Source organism: Oncorhynchus masou, chromosome 29, assembly GCF_036934945.1.
Source record: "Oncorhynchus masou masou isolate Uvic2021 chromosome 29, UVic_Omas_1.1, whole genome shotgun sequence".
In the NCBI taxonomy this organism is placed as follows: domain Eukaryota; kingdom Metazoa; phylum Chordata; class Actinopteri; order Salmoniformes; family Salmonidae; genus Oncorhynchus; species Oncorhynchus masou.
The window spans coordinates 89,948,103-89,966,118 of record NC_088240.1 but is presented as its reverse complement, the minus strand read 5'-3'; the positions used below and the strand labels follow the sequence as shown (position 1 = coordinate 89,966,118).

The window sequence follows — 18,016 nt, the reverse complement described above, 5'->3', positions numbered from 1 at the left end:
AGGTTGGAGTCATTAAAACTAGTTTACATACACTTAGGTTGGAGTCATTAAAACTAGTTTACATACACTTAGGTTGGAGTCATTAAAACTAGTTTACAAACACTTAGGTTGGAGTCATTAAAACTAGTTTACATACACTTAGGTTGGAGTCATTAAAACTAGTTTACATACACTTAGGTTGGAGTCATTAAAACTAGTTTACATACACTTAGGTTGAAGTCATTAAAACTAGTTTACATACACTTAGGTTGGAGTCATTAAAACTAGTTTACATACACTTAGGTTGGAGTCATTGAAACTAGTTTACATACACCTAGGTTGGAGTCATTAAAACTCGTTTACATACACTTAGGTTGGAGTCATTGAAACTAGTTTACATACACTTAGGTTGAAGTCATTAAAACTAGTTTACATACATTTAGGTTGGAGTCATTAAAACTAGTTTACATACACTTAGGTTGGAGTCATTGAAACTAGTTTACATACACTTAGGTTGGAGTCATTAAAACTAGTTTACATACACTTAGGTTGGAGTCATTAAAACTAGTTTACATACACTTAGTTTGGAGTCATTGAAACTAGTTTACATACACTTAGGTTGGAGTCATTAAAACTAGTTTACATACACTTAGGTTGGAGTCATTGAAACTAGTTTACATACACTTAGGTTGGAGTCATTAAAACTAGTTTACATACACTTAGGTTGGAGTCATTAAAACTAGTTTACATACACTTAGGTTGGAGTCATTAAAACTAGTTTACATACACTTAGGTTGGAGTCATTGAAACTAGTTTACATACACTTAGGTTGGAGTCATTAAAACTAGTTTACATACACTTAGGTTGGAGTCATTGAAACTAGTTTACATACACTTAGGTTGGAGTCATTAAAACTAGTTGACATACACTTAGGTTGGAGTCATTAAAACTAGTTGACATACACTTAGGTTGGAGTCATTAAAACTAGTTGACATACACTTAGGTTGGAGTCATTAAAACGAGTTTACATACACTTAGGTTGGAGTCATTAAAACGAGTTTACATACACTTAGGTTGGAGTCATTGAAACTCGTTTACATACACTTAGGTTGGAGTCATTGAAACTAGTTTACATACACTTAGGTTGGAGTCATTGAAACTAGTTTACATACACTTAGGTTGGAGTCATTAAAACTAGTTTACATACACTTAGGTTGGAGTTATTAAAACTAGTTTTCATACACTTAGGTTGGAGTCATTAAAACTAGTTTACATACACTTAGGTTGGAGTCATTGAAACTAGTTTACATACACTTAGGTTGGAGTCATTAAAACTAGTTTACATACACTTAGGTTGGAGTTATTAAAACTAGTTTACATACACTTAGGTTGGAGTCATTAAAACTAGTTTACATACACTTAGGTTGGAGTCATTAAAACTAGTTTTTCAACCACTCCACAAATGTCTTGTTAACAAACTATAGTTGTGTCAAGTCGGTTAGGACATTTACTTTGAGCATGTCATTTTTCCAACAATTGTTTACAGACAGATTATTTCACTTATAATTCACTGTATCACAATTCCAGTGGGTCAGAGGTTTACATACACTAAGTTGACTGTGCCTTTAAACAGCTTGAAGAATTCCAGACAATGAAGTTCTGGCTTTAGAAGCTTCTGAGGCTAATTGACATCATTTGAGTCAATTGGAGGTGTACCTGTGAATGTATTTCAAGGTCTACCTTCACACTCAGTGCCTCTTTGCTTGACATCATGGGGAAATCAAAAGAAATCAGCCAAGACCTCAGGAAAACAATTGTAGACCTCCACAAGTCTGGTTTATCCTTGGGAGTAATTTCCAAATGCCTGAAGGTACCACATTCATCTGTACAAACAATAGTACACAAGTATAAACACCATGGGACCACATACAGCTCAGGAAGGAGACGTGTTCTGTCTCCTAGAGATGAACGTACGTTGGTGTGAAAAGTGCTAATCAGTCCCAGAACAACAGTAAAGGACCTTGTGAAGATGCTGGAGGAAACAGATACAAAAGTATCTACAGTGGGGCAAAAAAGTATTTAGTCAGCCACCAATTGTGCAAGTTCTCCCACTTAAAAAGATGAGAGAGGCCTGTAAATTTCATCATAGGTACACTTCAACTAATCACATTGTAGGATTTTTATGAATTTATTTGCAAATTATGGTGGAAAATAAGTATTTGGTCACCTACAAACAAGCAAGATTTCTGGCTCTCACAGACCTGTAACTTCTTCTTTAAGAGGCTCCTCTGTCCTCCACTCGTTACCTGTATTAATGCCACCTGTTTGAACTTGTTATCAGTATAAAAGACACCTGTCCACAACCTCAAACAGTCACACTCCAAACTCCAAAGGGCTGTCAAAGGACACCAGAAACAAGATTGTAGACCTGCACCAACCTGGGATGACTGAATCTGCAATAGGTAAGCAGCTTGGTTTGAATAAATAAACTGTGGGAGCAATTATTTGGAAATGGAAGACATACAAGACCACTGATAATCTCCCTCAATCTGGGGCTTCACGCAAGATCTCACCCCGTGGGGTCAAAATGATCACAAGAATGGTGAGCAACAATCCCAGAACCACAGGGGACCTAGTGAATGACCTGCAGAGAGCTGGGACCAAAGTAATAAAGCCTACCATCAGTAACATGTATCGTGAGATTTTGAGTGAAAACCTCCATCGGCAAGGGCATTGAAGATGAAACGTGGCTGGTTCTTTCAGCATGACAATGATCCCAAACACACCACCCGGGCAACGAAGGAGTGGCTTTGTAAGAGGCATTTCAAGGTCCTGGAGTGGCATAGCCAGTCTCCAGATCTCAACCCCATAGAAAATATTTGGAGGGAGTTGAAAGTCCGTGTTACCCAGCAACAGCCCCAAAACATCACTGCTCTAGAGGAGATCTACATGGAGGAATGGGCCAAAATACCAGCAACAGTGTGTGAAAACCTTGTGAAGACTTACAGAAAACGTTTGACCTCTGTCATTGCCAACAAGGGTATATAACAAAGTATTGAGATAAACTTTTGTTATTGACCAAATACTCATTTTCCACCATAATTTGCAAATAAATTCATTAAAAATCCTACAATGTGATTTTCTGGATTTTTTTTCTCTCATTTTGTCTGTCATAGTTGAAGTGTACCTATGATGAAAATTACAGGCCTCTCTCATCTTTTTAAGTGGGAGAACTTGCACAATTCGTGGCTGACTAAATACTTTTTTGCCCGACTGTATATCCACAGAAAAACGAGTCCTTTATCAACACAACCTGAAAGGCCGCGCAGCAAGGAAGAAGCCACTGCTCTAAAACCTCCATAAAAAAAGCCAGACTACGGTTTGCAACTGCACATGTGGACAAAGATCGTACTTTTTGGAGAAATGTCTTCTGGTCTGATGAAACAAAAATAGAACTGTTTGGTCATAATTACCATCGCTATGTTTGGAGGAAAAAGGGGGAGGCTTGCAAGCTGAAGAACACCATCCCAACCGTGAAGCATGGGGGTGGCAGCATCATGTTGTAGGGATGTCTTTGCTGCAGGAGGGACTGGTGCACTTCACAAAATAGATGGCATCATGAGGGGGAACATAATGTGGATATATTGAAGCAACATCTCAAGACATCAGTCAGGAAGTTAAAGCTTGGTCGCAAATGGGTCTTCGAAATGGACAATGAGGCATACTTCCAAAGTTGTGGCAAAATGGCTTAAGGACAACAAAGTCAAGGTATTGGAGTGGGCATCACAAAGCCCTGACCTCAATCCTATAGAACATTTGTGGGCATAACTGAAAAAGCGTGTGCGAGCAAGTATGCCTACAAACCCGACTCAGTTACACCAGCTCTGTCAGGAGGAATGGGCCAAAATTCACCCAACTTATTGTGGGAAGCTTGTGGAAGGCTACCCAAAACGTTTGACCCAAGTTAAACAATTTAAAGGTAATGCTACCAAATACTAATTGAGTGTATGTAAACTTCTGAACCACTGTGAATGTGATGAAAGATATAAAAGTTGAAATAAATAATTCTCTCTACTATTATTCTGACATTTCACATCCTTAAATGTGATGATCCTAACTGACCTAAAACGGAATTTTAACTCTGATTAAATGTCATGAATTTTTACAAACTGAATTTAAATGTGTTTGGCTAAGGTGTATGTAATCTTCCGACTTCAAACTGTATGTAGAACCTAAAATGGTTCTTCGGCTTTCCCCATAGGAAAACCATAGGAAAACCCTTTGAATAACCCTAGGTTCTACCTGGAACCCCAAAAAGTGTTCTACCTGGAACCAAAAAGGGTTCTCCTATGGGATAGCTGAAGAACCCTTTTGGAAATCTTTTTTTCGAAGATTTTCCTCCACACGACTCCATAGTTTACTTTATATCATAACAGTGGAGAAGTATTTAACATAGCCTGAAACGCTAGACGTTTATATTATGTTTACACACACACACACACAGCCAGCCAGCCAACCAGCCAGCCAGCCAGCAGAGGCTGCTGACAAATGGCAGTGTAGTCCAAGGGTATTAATCTCCCTGCAGTTCGTTTGCACTGACTGTCTTCTACATGCAACAAATGTCACTCCCCTTTGCCAGAAAAGCACTCTTACTTAGTCATGTGTTTCTCCAAACCAGGGACAAGGGAAGAGGGAGGGACCTTTCGTACAGTTTAAACCATTTTAAAAGTATGTTCCTCCAATGTTGATGTGCCCTCTAAAAGATTTCTCCTCACATGAACTGCCCAGCAGAATACTATGGACTAGAGGAAGGTAATGGTGTGCGTCTCAGCCCTGTACTTGAGGATTGCCTTTTGGTTGTATTGTGGTTGTCAGACCAGGGTCAAACATATATGTTAAATACTTTCAAATACTTGAGCTACACTTGATTTAGTGTGCATTTGAACCAATGGAGTGGTCGCACAAGGCCAATCAATATCCATGCTACATCAGGTATCTGGAGGTATTTACCATTTGACCCAGGTCTACCTCTGGTTTGACTTGTGTGATTGTGTTTCTGTCATTTTCTTTCATTTTGCCAAAATAGCAGTAGATGTAGTGTTTTGATTGATGTATTGATTGTTGGTGAATAGACACTGTCCAGCCCAGAGAAAGATGAATAGTGCAGCCAGCCTGTCCTATTGACCCGTTATGGATGGAAGGGACCACAGCCACTAGTCAGACACAGTACTGCTGCAGCAGGGCCACTCACTGGCCCTCCAGAATATGTGCAAAGTTAAGAAGAAAACAAAGATCATTTGACACCATCATACTGTTTAACAATGTTTTACATTTCAAGGGTAAAATATGATTATGGCTTGGCATGTCTGGTGAAACGTTTTGCATGGTGATTTCATATTGACAACATGATTGTATTTATTCAACAAATCAGCCATTGCATGCAAATCCATGGACAGCCTTGGCAGTCCTGATTTGAATGGAATTGCATGATTGCATGCTGTACTGTGATCTTCAGTGATCAGCTAAAACCAGATTGATTTCACAATCAATCGGACGTCCATACCACCCATTGATATGAAGTCAGTGTGTCTAATGCTGTGTGTTGTATCCAGCCAGGGACTAGGAGATTATACAGTCAGTGTGTCTAATGCTGTGTGTTGTATCCAGCCAGGGACTAGGAGATTATACAGTCAGTGTGTCTAATGCTGTGTGTTGTATCCAGCCAGGGACTATGAGATTATACAGTCAGTGTGTCTAATGCTGTGTGTTGTATCCAGCCAGGGACTAGGAGATTATACAGTCAGTGTGTCTAATGCTGTGTGTTGTATCCAGCCAGGGACTTTGAGATTATACAGTCAGTGTGTCTAATGCTGTGTGTTGTATCTAGCCAGGGACTATGAGATTATACAGTCAGTGTGTCTAATGCTGTGTGTTGTATCCAGCCAGGGACTAGGAGATTATACAGTCAGTGTGTCTAATGCTGTGTGTTGTATCCAGCCAGGGACTATGAGATTATACAGTCAGTGTGTCTAATGCTGTGTGTTGTATCCAGCCAGGGACTAGGAGATTATACAGTCAGTGTGTCTAATGCTGTGTGTTGTATCCAGCCAGGGACTAGGAGATTATACAGTCAGTGTGTCTAATGCTGTGTGTTGTATCCAGCCAGGGACTAGGAGATTATACAGTCAGTGTGTCTAATGCTGTGTGTTGTATCCAGCCAGGGACTAGGAGATTATACAGTCAGTGTGTCTAATGCTGTGTGTTGTATCCAGCCAGGGACTATGAGATTATACAGTCAGTGTGTCTAATGCTGTGTGTTGTATCCAGCCAGGGACTATGAGATTATACAGTCAGTGTGTCTAATGCTGTGTGTTGTATCCAGCCAGGGACTATGAGATTATACAGTCAGTGTGTCTAATGCTGTGTGTTGTATCCAGCCAGGGACTATGAGATTATACAGTCAGTGTGTCTAATGCTGTGTGTTGTATCCAGCCAGGGACTATGAGATTATACAGTCAGTGTGTCTAATGCTGTGTGTTGTATCCAGCCAGGGACTATGAGATTATACAGTCAGTGTGTCTAATGCTGTGTGTTGTATCCAGCCAGGGACTATGAGATTATACAGTCAGTGTGTCTAATGCTGTGTGTTGTATCCAGCCAGGGACTATGAGATTATACAGTCAGTGTGTCTAATGCTGTGTGTTGTATCCAGCCAGGGACTATGAGATTATACAGTCAGTGTGTCTAATGCTGTGTGTTGTATCCAGCCAGGGACTATGAGATTATACAGTCAGTGTGTCTAATGCTGTGTGTTGTATCCAGCCAGGGACTATGAGATTATACAGTCAGTGTGTCTAATGCTGTGTGTTGTATCCAGCCAGGGACTATGAGATTATACAGTCAGTGTGTCTAATGCTGTGTGTTGTATCCAGCCAGGGACTATGAGATTATACAGTCAGTGTGTCTAATGCTGTGTGTTGTATCCAGCCAGGGACTATGAGATTATACAGTCAGTGTGTCTAATGCTGTGTGTTGTATCCAGCCAGGGACTATGAGATTATACAGTCAGTGTGTCTAATGCTGTGTGTTGTATCCAGCCAGGGACTATGAGATTATACAGTCAGTGTGTCTAATGCTGTGTGTTGTATCCAGCCAGGGACTATGAGATTATACAGTCAGTGTGTCTAATGCTGTGTGTTGTATCCAGCCAGGGACTATGAGATTATACAGTCAGTGTGTCTAATGCTCTGTGTTGTATCCAGCCAGGGACTATGAGATTATACAGTCAGTGTGTCTAATGCTGTGTGTTGTATCCAGCCAGGGACTATGAGATTATACAGTCAGTGTGTCTAATGCTGTGTGTTGTATCCAGCCAGGGACTATGAGATTATACAGTCAGTGTGTCTAATGCTGTGTGTTGTATCCAGCCAGGGACTATGAGATTATACAGTCAGTGTGTCTAATGCTGTGTGTTGTATCCAGCCAGGGACTAGGAGATTATACAGTCAGTGTGTCTAATGCTGTGTGTTGTATCAGCCAGGGACTATGAGATTATACAGTCAGTGTGTCTAATGCTGTGTGTTGTATCCAGCCAGGGACTATGAGATTATACAGTCAGTGTGTCTAATGCTATGTGTTGTATCCAGCCAGGGACTATGAGATTATACAGTCAGTGTGTCTAATGCTGTGTGTTGTATCCAGCCAGGGACTATGAGATTATACAGTCAGTGTGTCTAATGCTGTGTGTTGTATCTAGCCAGGGTCTATGAGATTATACAGTCAGTTTGTCTAATGCTGTGTGTTGTATCCAGCCAGGGACTATGAGATTATACAGTCAGTGTGTCTAATGCTGTGTGTTGTATCCAGCCAGGGACTATGAGATTATACAGTCAGTGTGTCTAATGCTGTGTGTTGTATCCAGCCAGGGACTAGGAGATTATACAGTCAGTGTGTCTAATGCTGTGTGTTGTATCTAGCCAGGGACTATGAGATTATACAGTCAGTGTGTCTAATGCTGTGTGTTGTATCCAGCCAGTGACTATGAGATTATACAGTCAGTGTGTCTAATGCTGTGTGTTGTATCCAGCCAGGGACTATGAGATTATACAGTCATTGTGTCTAATGCTGTGTGTTGTATCCAGCCAGGGACTAGGAGATTATACAGTCAGTGTGTCTAATGCTGTGTGTTGTATCCAGCCAGGGACTATGAGATTATACAGTCAGTGTGTCTAATGCTGTGTGTTGTATCCAGCCAGGGACTATGAGATTATACAGTCAGTGTGTCTAATGCTGTGTGTTGTATCCAGCCAGGGACTATGAGATTATACAGTCAGTGTGTCTAATGCTGTGTGTTGTATCCAGCCAGGGACTATGAGATTATACAGTCAGTGTGTCTAATGCTGTGTGTTGTATCCAGCCAGGGACTATGAGATTCAGAGACAGAGGATTGAGCTGGGTCGCTGTATCGGAGAGGGACAGGGGGACGTCCACCAGGGAGTCTACATGAGCCCGGTAAGGCCCAGCCTGTGTCCCAACGGCTCCCTATTCCCTATTTAGCCGACGGCTTTTGACCAGAGCCCTATGGGTATCCCTATGGGCCCTGTATAAAATAAATGCTCTACATAGGGAATAGGGAGCCTACACATTTGTGGAAAAACAAGACACAATCCTGTTAGACTTGATTTATTTGAAGGACCATTTGCTGATGTTTTATTTCTCTCTGTAGGAAAACCCTGCTCTGTCTGTGGCCATCAAGACGTGTAAGAACTGCACCTCTGATAGTGTCAGGGAGAAGTTCTTACAAGAAGCTCGTAAGTAACACACCTCCTCCTGTCATCCTTCTTGATCACAGCACATACGACCTCTTGCTCTTCATACATCAGTTGTGTGTATACTACTGAGGGTTGAACACATGACCTTTTAGTTTGCGTCTAGGGCGCATTCTCAGCATAGCAATCTCAGACAGATATTTCTACCTTTTTAGGGCTACCACATGCAGAGATTTAGGATGCAGCCCAAATGGCACCCTATTTCCTATATAGTGCACTTTGTAGGGATTAGGGTGCCATATGATATGTGACGCAACCTTAGTGTAGCAGTGGGTTTTTGAACAGCAGAAGACTGGTCTTCATCTCCAGTGGTTCTGACAGAGAGAGAGGCTCCTTTATCCAGATGAAATGCCCAGACGGTGGGACTGAGCTAAACCCCATGTATGAAAACACAGCAGGAATGTGTGGAGGCTGCAGGGGGACAGGGGAGGACAGAACACCGCTTTAGAGATGGATGGGTTTTGAGAAAGTGGGTTTACACTAGTACAGTCCTGCTGATTTCCCACTTGCAACACACACCCCTTCCCTTCCTCTTGCTGAAGTCTGAGACACACACCCCTTCCCTTCCCCTTGCTGAAGTCTGAGACACACACCCCTTCCCTTCCCCTTGCTGAAGTCTGAGACACACACCCCTTCCCTTCCCCTTGCTGAAGTCTGAGACACACACCCCTTCCCTTCCCCTTGCTGAAGTCTGAGACACACCCTCCCCTTCCCTTCCCCTTGCTGAAGTCTGAGACACACACCCCTTCCCTTCCCCTTGCTGAAGTCTGAGACACACACCCCTTCCCTTCCCCTTGCTGAAGTCTGAGACACACACCCCTTCCCTTCCCCTTGCTGAAGTCTGAGACACACACCCCTTCCCTTCCCCTTGCTGAAGTCTGAGAGACACACACACATGCGTGCATGCCCACACACTCTCTCTCTAACACACACACACACACACACACACACACACACACACACACACACACACACACACACACACACACACACACACACTGCTCTAAAACACATCAAATAGCACATCACCACTGTAAACTATCTCCCCTCCTCTCCTGTCCTCTCCTCCCCTCCTCTCCTGTCCCCTCCTCTCCTCCCCTCCTCCCTTCTCCTGTCCCCTCCCCTCCTCCCTTCTCCTCTCCTCTCCTCCCCTCCTCTCCTGTCCCCTCCTCTCCTCCCCTCCTCCCTTATCCTGTCCCCTCCTCCCCTCCTCTCCTCCTCTCCTCTCCACCTCTCCTGTCCTCTCCTCCCCTCCTCTCCTGTCCCCTCCTCTCCTCCCCTCCTCCCTTATCCTGTCCCCTCCTCTCCTCCCCTCCTCCCTTCTCCTGTCCCCTCCTTCCCTCCTCTCCACACGGGGTGCTCAGCAGGAGCAAAAAAGACAAGAGAACAAAACAAAGATGTCGGTTTGAGTCTAAGTCATCCTAAAATAGCCCACTGTAAACATGGGCCTGCTTCCTTCATAGCAGCCTTGATATTTATTATCAACATGAATAATAATCCACTATGTAATCAGTCTTCATTTTCCACTCCACCTTTTCGCCCTACATACAGTAACCTGATTCTATAAACCGCAGCCTAGCTTATCCCTGGTCTATTCAATTACATTGAATAGACTGTGTGTGTGTGTGTGTGTGTGTGTGTGTGTGTGTGTGTGTGTGTGTGTGTGTGTGTGTGTGTGTGTGTGTGTGTGTGTGTGTGTGTGTGTGTGTGTGTGTGTGTGTGTGTGTGTGTGTGTGTGTGTGTGTGTGTGTGTGTGTGTGTGTTGTCCCCATGCAGTGACCATGCGTCAGTTTGACCACCCCCACATAGTGAAGCTGATTGGAGTGATCACAGAAAACCCCGTGTGGATCATCATGGAGCTGTGTACACTGGGAGAGGTACAGAACACACACACAATACAGTGCTTTAATATAGGAAGTACCTTTAATACAGGAATCAGTTTAACAGTGATGACCTCAGGCTCTGTAACAGTAACCTATGGATCATGCTGAAGAGTACTGTAATTTGAGTTTTTAGATTGTTTCCACCCATTTAGTCTTGGATGGTACTTCTACCTTTCACATGGTTTCAGCTGTTAGGGATGGCCATCTAGTGGTGGATAGAGGCATCACTTTCAAGGTTCAATTTCGAGGTTTATACAGTACACTGTAGAAGGCAGTCTATGTTATATGTGATCAGGGTCAGATTAAGAAATCATAGGCCCCAGGCTTTGTTTTTTCTATAGCCCCTCCTTCCCGGTACACCATCATTTTCTGTAAACAAATCCATGAACCAAGATGCAATTGGAAGCGTGTTACATTTACTGTTGAAGAAAGAGGCCCTAAAGCCAGAATAATGTGGTATAGGCTACAGTTGAGCAGAGATGTTTTTAGAATTTCCACACATGAGGATAAAAAAAAACACATTTCATGCATTTCTATGTAATTTGCATGACAGAAGACATTAGCACAATATTTTTTAATACCACACAAATGACTGAAATCAGTGTCTACTCTGACTGACAAACTGAGATCAATCTGGTCTGAAATTCACAACAAACAATAGCTCAGGCCAATGAAGCGACACACAGATTGTACATTATCAGGAGGTAATATATATATACAGTATATATATCACAGTAGGCTACTAAATGTAATGTCCAGTGGCACACTGACTCCCCTAATGATGAAGATGAAGCCATAGGCTATTGTCGTGTCTTTACTAGCATTAAATTGAAGAATTAGTTTTATCAAAGATTCTCTGAAATTAGTATTACACGATTAAACAGATTAATCATGTAACTAATTAACTAGGAAGTCGGGGCACCAAGGAAATTATTCAGATTACAAAGTTAAAATTTCCTAATATAACTTTTCAGGTATTTTATATCTGATCAATTAGTCTTCGAGTGAATTAATTATTTACTTTACCTCATGTTAGTCTCATTCCAGACGTTGTAAATTGTTGGTTATCTGCACGAACCCAGTCTTCACTATGAGTCATCCATACAACAATTGTCTTAAATCATTTATTTACTAACTAAGTCATTCACAGAAATGAATAAACAAACAAACAAGAAATGATAGGAGAATGTGCCCTAGTGGGCTAAACCGGCATGGGGGCTTGTTGTACAAAAGGGAAGTGGGGGACTGAGAAGACAACGTACAGTTGATAATTATAACAATTGAAATGCTAATCCTTTGCATATGAACGCTCACTCATTCGGGAACAACGTCAATCAATACATATATTTACGCTCAGTGTGTCGTCTGGATCTCTCCCTGAAAAGTTATTTCTGTTGGAGAGTTTCCATCCTCTCTTTCGCTCTCTGTCGCGGTTATAGTGGGTAGTTCAGAGTGACATTCATTCATTCCGTTATAGAATGGATGTTTCGGCGGTTGTCGTTCTTCACATTCAATGATACCGAATTCCTAGCTGCAGACTAGTAATTCATATCAAAGACTTGTTCTTATTCTGTCGGTATCGATAGTCTAAGAGTTTAACCACGTGGTATGGTTAAAAGATTCAGCAATCGTCTCAACCTTTGTCCTCTCGTGATTGAGAGAAAACATGGTCTGTAACCTTTGTCCTCTCGTAATGGAGAAAAACATGGTCTGTTGAGGAATTCTCAAGGTTGGGGTTATTTCGGAAATGCAGAAAAGGGCCTGTCCCAGGATGCCCAACCCTAACTGGGTTCATGGGCGGTCCTCTGATTTAGTTAAACTCAAAAGGGAATTGGAGTTTCCTTCATTAAACAGTCCAAAATCACATTACACAATTTTACAAACATTATCATCCTCACTCATTCATCTTATACAGCAATTAGATGTAAACCTCATATCTGAGGCTATTATATAAACAGTGTTATGGTAATGTGGCCGCACCGTCTCCCATGAGTTTTACCAAGTTGTACCAAATGGACCAGTTCGTAGCTGGATTCTTCACCAATCATTTATACTTTCTCCGGAACATAAATGTTGTTCAGACCTCAAGTTCTGTGAGGTGGAAGAAATTCCTTTGTTCTCTATGAAACTTTACTCTGTCTCTATACTGTGTGGCCATGAGGCAGAATCTTCCTGGAATTTACAACCTCTCTGACCACAGCAGCCTAGTTGTAGGAGGCAGGGAGAGGGGGATGGGGGTTGCTGTACCCAAAGAGAGCAACATCATGACACTACCCACGGTGATGGCCAATGCGCTCGTCGTGGCAATAGCCTGCCTCAAGAAAAACAGTGCTGCTGTCATTTGTTGAGAAATGTGTTTCCATTGGTTCTATAGATAGATTAGTCTTGTTTTTTCAGCAGTAGGCATTTGCTTTCCAAAATATACATTTTTCCAGTGATTGTATTTTGAAATCTGTAAAAGGCAAACTGACATCCGCAACCAACCATAGAAATATAATCCATAGATGGCAGTTCCCTGGCACCCATTGCTAGTGTACCCATTAGGGCTCCCGAGTGGCGCAGCGGTATAAGGCCCTGCATCTCAGTGCTTGAGGCGTCACTACAGACACCCTGATTCGATTCCAGGCTGTATCACAACCGGCTGTGATTGGGAGTCCCATAGGGCGGAGCACAATTGGCCCAGCATCGCCTGGATTTGGCCGGTGTAGGCCGTCATTGGAAATAAGAATTTGTTCTTTAACTGACTTGCCTAGTTAAATAAAGATTAAATAAATATATATATATTTTAAATGAGTTTAACAGTCAAATTGCCAGTGTAAGAGGTTCCAAACCCCTTCTATGGATTATATGTCTATGGCCACAACCAGCTGTAACCTATATTTGGCGTTCTAACTGCAGCCTTTCTGACTGTAGGCATAACCATATGCCATAACCAACTGACAAAATAAAGGAAACACTTAAATTAGGTGTATTTTATGGTGTGGGGTGCAATTTCCTGGCATGGTTTAGGTCCACTTGTAGAATCTATGCCAAGGCGCATTGAAGCTGTTCTGGCAGCTCGTGGTGTCCCACTTTATGTTGGTGTTTCCTTTATTTTGGCAGATAAGATACCTGTATGTGCTTGTGATAAAACTGAATCCACAGGTTTTGAAATTGTGTTTTTTACTTTGGATAAAAGTAGAGACTCAGAGCTAGAAAATCATATATCATACACTACAGTTGACAAACAAAGGGAAAGTCATTCTGTTTTGAAAGTTGATAAACTTGTAACCTCACTTTTGAGAAAATGGCCCTTAATGTTTTGGTACCTACTGGGGAGCTTTTCTTTGTCTACACCCATTCAGCATTGTTCACACCCTCTTTAAGCCTTTGCCCCTCCCATCTCTTTAAGGATTCACATGAGGCCATGTACTAAACAACCAAAGATTTCAAGACTAAAGGCTTGTTTATACTACGTGTTCATAAATGTAATCTGGACTGCCAGAGTGTGCTCAGAGTGCACTCTGGGCATTCGTAAACTCAGCGTTGTCAGATTGTACATTCGCAAAATCAGAGCGTTTCGCTCTCGGAAGGTTCAGAGCGCACACTGGATGGTCTAGCCGAGGAGTAGGGTTGATCCAAGCGTTCTGACCTAACATCAGCAGTCAAGCATCCAAGCTAACTGGCTAATGTTGGCTAGCTACTTCCAGACACAAATGAGAGAACAGTTCACTCTGACCATTTTACTGGCACTAGCAGAGCTGGTTAGGCTGTTTTTATGTTATCCAGAGCATTGGTGACTGCAACTGTGCTGCTGGCAATAATTTAATCACGCTTTTTTGCCAACATTTGACATCTGACACGGGCTATATACAATTGGTGATGAGCGTTCGTAAATTTGTCAGTTATTCTGCACTCTGGCACACTGAGACAAGAGTGATCTGAAATCGGAGTAGATAGCCAGAGCGAATTTATCAGCTACGTCTATCGACAGTTGTCGCATTGACACCATGAACTTTGAAATCGTTACTTGCATAGTGCAGTCTTTTGTTTAGACATGTAGTTAGCTAGCTAAACAATGAACCATAATCCCAACTCATAACGTTAATACCCCGTTAATACCCTGCATGAATCTGCAGGCAGCTAACCAACCAGGTTCAATGTTAGCTAGATAACTAGCAATGCAAATGGCTCTGTGATACGAATAATATAACTACACAGATCATACATGTAACGTTAGCTAGCCAGCAAGCTAACGTTAGCTAGTTAGCTAACAGTACACTTTAACTTGAAATTAAAACGACTTTCTGACTAAATTAGAAATGTGCAATATCTGAAAATGTAGCCAACTAGACTACCTTACCCGTATGCATGGATAGACGCCTCTCCCTCTCTGTCACAGATGCCATGGTTGGCCTTAGTTTGAAGATGTACTCCAGAGACAGGTGTTTTATACAGCAGCCTTCTGTGTGTTCTCTTTTCAACTCAGTCTGCATATTTGCAATCAAACGGCAGAATCTTTTCCGTCTCCTTAGCTATCATACTCTAATTCCACTGATTTCAAAACTCGGGCCTCCGGAAAGTGGAGAACAACACTTATGCAGTTCTACTATTCAATGTCTTTCAAAAAAGCCCTGTTAGAATGGATTACCTACACATACTGACCTCTTCATGTGATAGACAGAAGCGTGCTACATGGCAGACCAGTCTGAACTCATCTCTCAGCATGTCCAGCCCACTCATTATCTCAGACAATCATGGCTAGCAAGAAGTTTGCTGCCTTTTTCTGTGGCTAAACCAACTAGGCTTGTAATTTAACCATTTTTTCATATTTACAGATGGCATAAAGTTTGTTATTAAGGCACATGAAAGTTCACATGTTCCAGAAAGCATTTACTCTCCTGTGTAGTAGCGATGCGCGACATACACCTAGTTTCCTGAAATTGTGCTCTCTGGTGTATTTTGATCATTGAGAGTGGGATCCTGTGGTTGGATAAACAATTATTATAATAATACAAAAAAATGTTTTGTCCCAGCCCCTGACTTACACAATTGACCAGTCACATTTATTTATTATGCAGTTTATTATTATTATTATTTTTAAATTCATCAGTTACCCAATCAAGGCAGGGCCCCCAGTTACCCACATGGTACCCCCTACCTCCTCTCCTCCCCCCATCTGATGATTAGCAGAACGGCATCAGGCTGTCTACACTCAAAATATATACTACATTATAAATACTGTATATAAATACTGTATATATCTCCTTTATTATTATTATACATTTTGTAATGTTTTTTGTCCTCTCTTGGGCCCCCAACGGGCCTGTGCCCAGGGGCTTCAGCCCCAGGAAGCTCCTGCATTAAACCATCCCTGTATGTAATGTACAGGCTAAAGTGAGTTTTATCTTGTGTTTTCTCTTCCATCTTTACAGCTACGCTCCTTCCTGCAAGTGAGAAAATACAACCTCGACTTGGCATCACTGATTCTCTATGCTTTCCAGCTAAGCACAGCACTTTCCTACCTGGAGAGCAAGCGGTTTGTACATAGGTAAGCCCTCGCCCCAATCTAGCCTTATTAATATGGCTTTGGTGTGTCTCCTGTAAACACACTGCTCTTCTCTTCTCCATTGTAACCATGTCTGCGTCTTGAAGGGATATAGCTGCCAGGAACGTGCTGGTATCCTCAGTGGACTGTGTTAAACTGGGAGACTTTGGCTTGTCTCGATACATGGAGGACAGCTCCTATTACAAAGGTAGGAGTTTCACCTGTTCTGGAGACTAACTGTCCACAGTCAGCATACTAGAGGAGATCACTTTCTGCTGTTTATGTTATCAGTAAGTCATTCATTAGGCTCCTCACTCTTTAAGCAGACAGCTGTGGCTGCTGGCATTCATGGACATTATAAACATGGAAATATCTGTTGCACGGGCGAGTGATAGAAACTCAACAGCTCTTTTCATCAGCGCATGACTCTGTGAGACTGCTATTGTGAACCACTCATCTAACTATGGCTTAGGGAAGTCCTGTGGGAGGGGAAGTGTTTGTCTTGTTACTTGTTGCATTGTTCATGTGTACCTGTCTAATGAATCACAATAAAAACATTTGATCACAAAAATCAAAGTCCTGCTTTCACCTCTCCTCCCAGCCTCCAAAGGGAAACTGCCTATCAAATGGATGGCACCAGAGTCTATTAACTTCAGACGCTTTACCTCAGCCAGTGACGTGTGGATGTTTGGTGAGTATGGGAATTTGATACAGTACTTATCAAACAGTGCTCTAAAACTTTTAAGTCCAAGGCTGTATGTTATTAGCTGATAAATTAGGGTTTAAAAATATAAATGTTTCTCTGTACTCCAGGTGTGTGTATGTGGGAGATCCTCATCTATGGAGTCAAACCCTTCCAGGGGGTGAAGAACAACGATGTCATCGGGCGGATAGAGAACGGAGAGCGTCTGGCAATGCCCCACAACTGCCCCCCTACCCTGTACAGCCTGATGACCAAGTGCTGGGCCTACGACCCTAGCAAGAGACCCTGCTTCACAGAGCTCAAAGCCCAGCTCAGGTATGGCCATCAGTCGGTCTATCTGCATGTACATTGCTGTAGTGCATGGTGCGTTATCATACCTTGAAGACTATCTCCTACAACTACAATGTCATAAGAGCTGAACTGAGGTTCATTGACTGTGGAGGAAAAATAATGCATATCTATCAGGGTTGGAGTTCATTCCATTGTATTAATTGAGTCAGTTCAGGAAGTGAACTGAAATTCCAAAAGTTTCTCATAGAGAGTGTGTGTGCGGGGGGGGGGGGGGTCTAATAATTCTAATCATTTGCACACTGCAAATTGACCACAACTAAGCCCAACAAGAGGTTGTATTTAAAAATAACAATTCCATACCTTTATTATGTTGGTGAAACTACTTGGAAACAGATTTCCTGAATGAAATAGATAGCGAAAATGTATTTTTAAACAGGCCACCTGTTGCCGACCCCATCTAGATAGATTTTCATTCTTGGTCACTAGATGGCACCAAAGCATCCACACATTTCAATCGTTGAAGGTGGAATTGACTGGCTTGTTTGTACAAGTAGATATACTGTATTACATGCCCAGTTCTCTGGCTGACACTTGTCTTCATGGTGTTTTGGGTGCTGTGATTCAGTTGAGATCAGTCACACCTCTGGCTGACACTTGGCTTCATGGTGTTTTGGGTGCTGTGATTCAGTTGAGATCAGTCACACCTCTGGCTGACACTTGTCTTCATGGTGTTTTGGGTGCTGTGATTCAGTTGAGATCAGTCACACCTCTGGCTGACACTTGGCTTCATGGTGTTTTGGGTGCT

The 18,016-nt window shown here is 42.2% G+C and overlaps 1 pseudogene; it reads left to right on the top strand.

Moving 5' to 3' along the window:
• The window catches only part of LOC135520954 (focal adhesion kinase 1-like), an 80,479-nt pseudogene that overhangs the window by 21,209 nt on the left and 41,254 nt on the right, over positions 1 to 18,016 (top strand).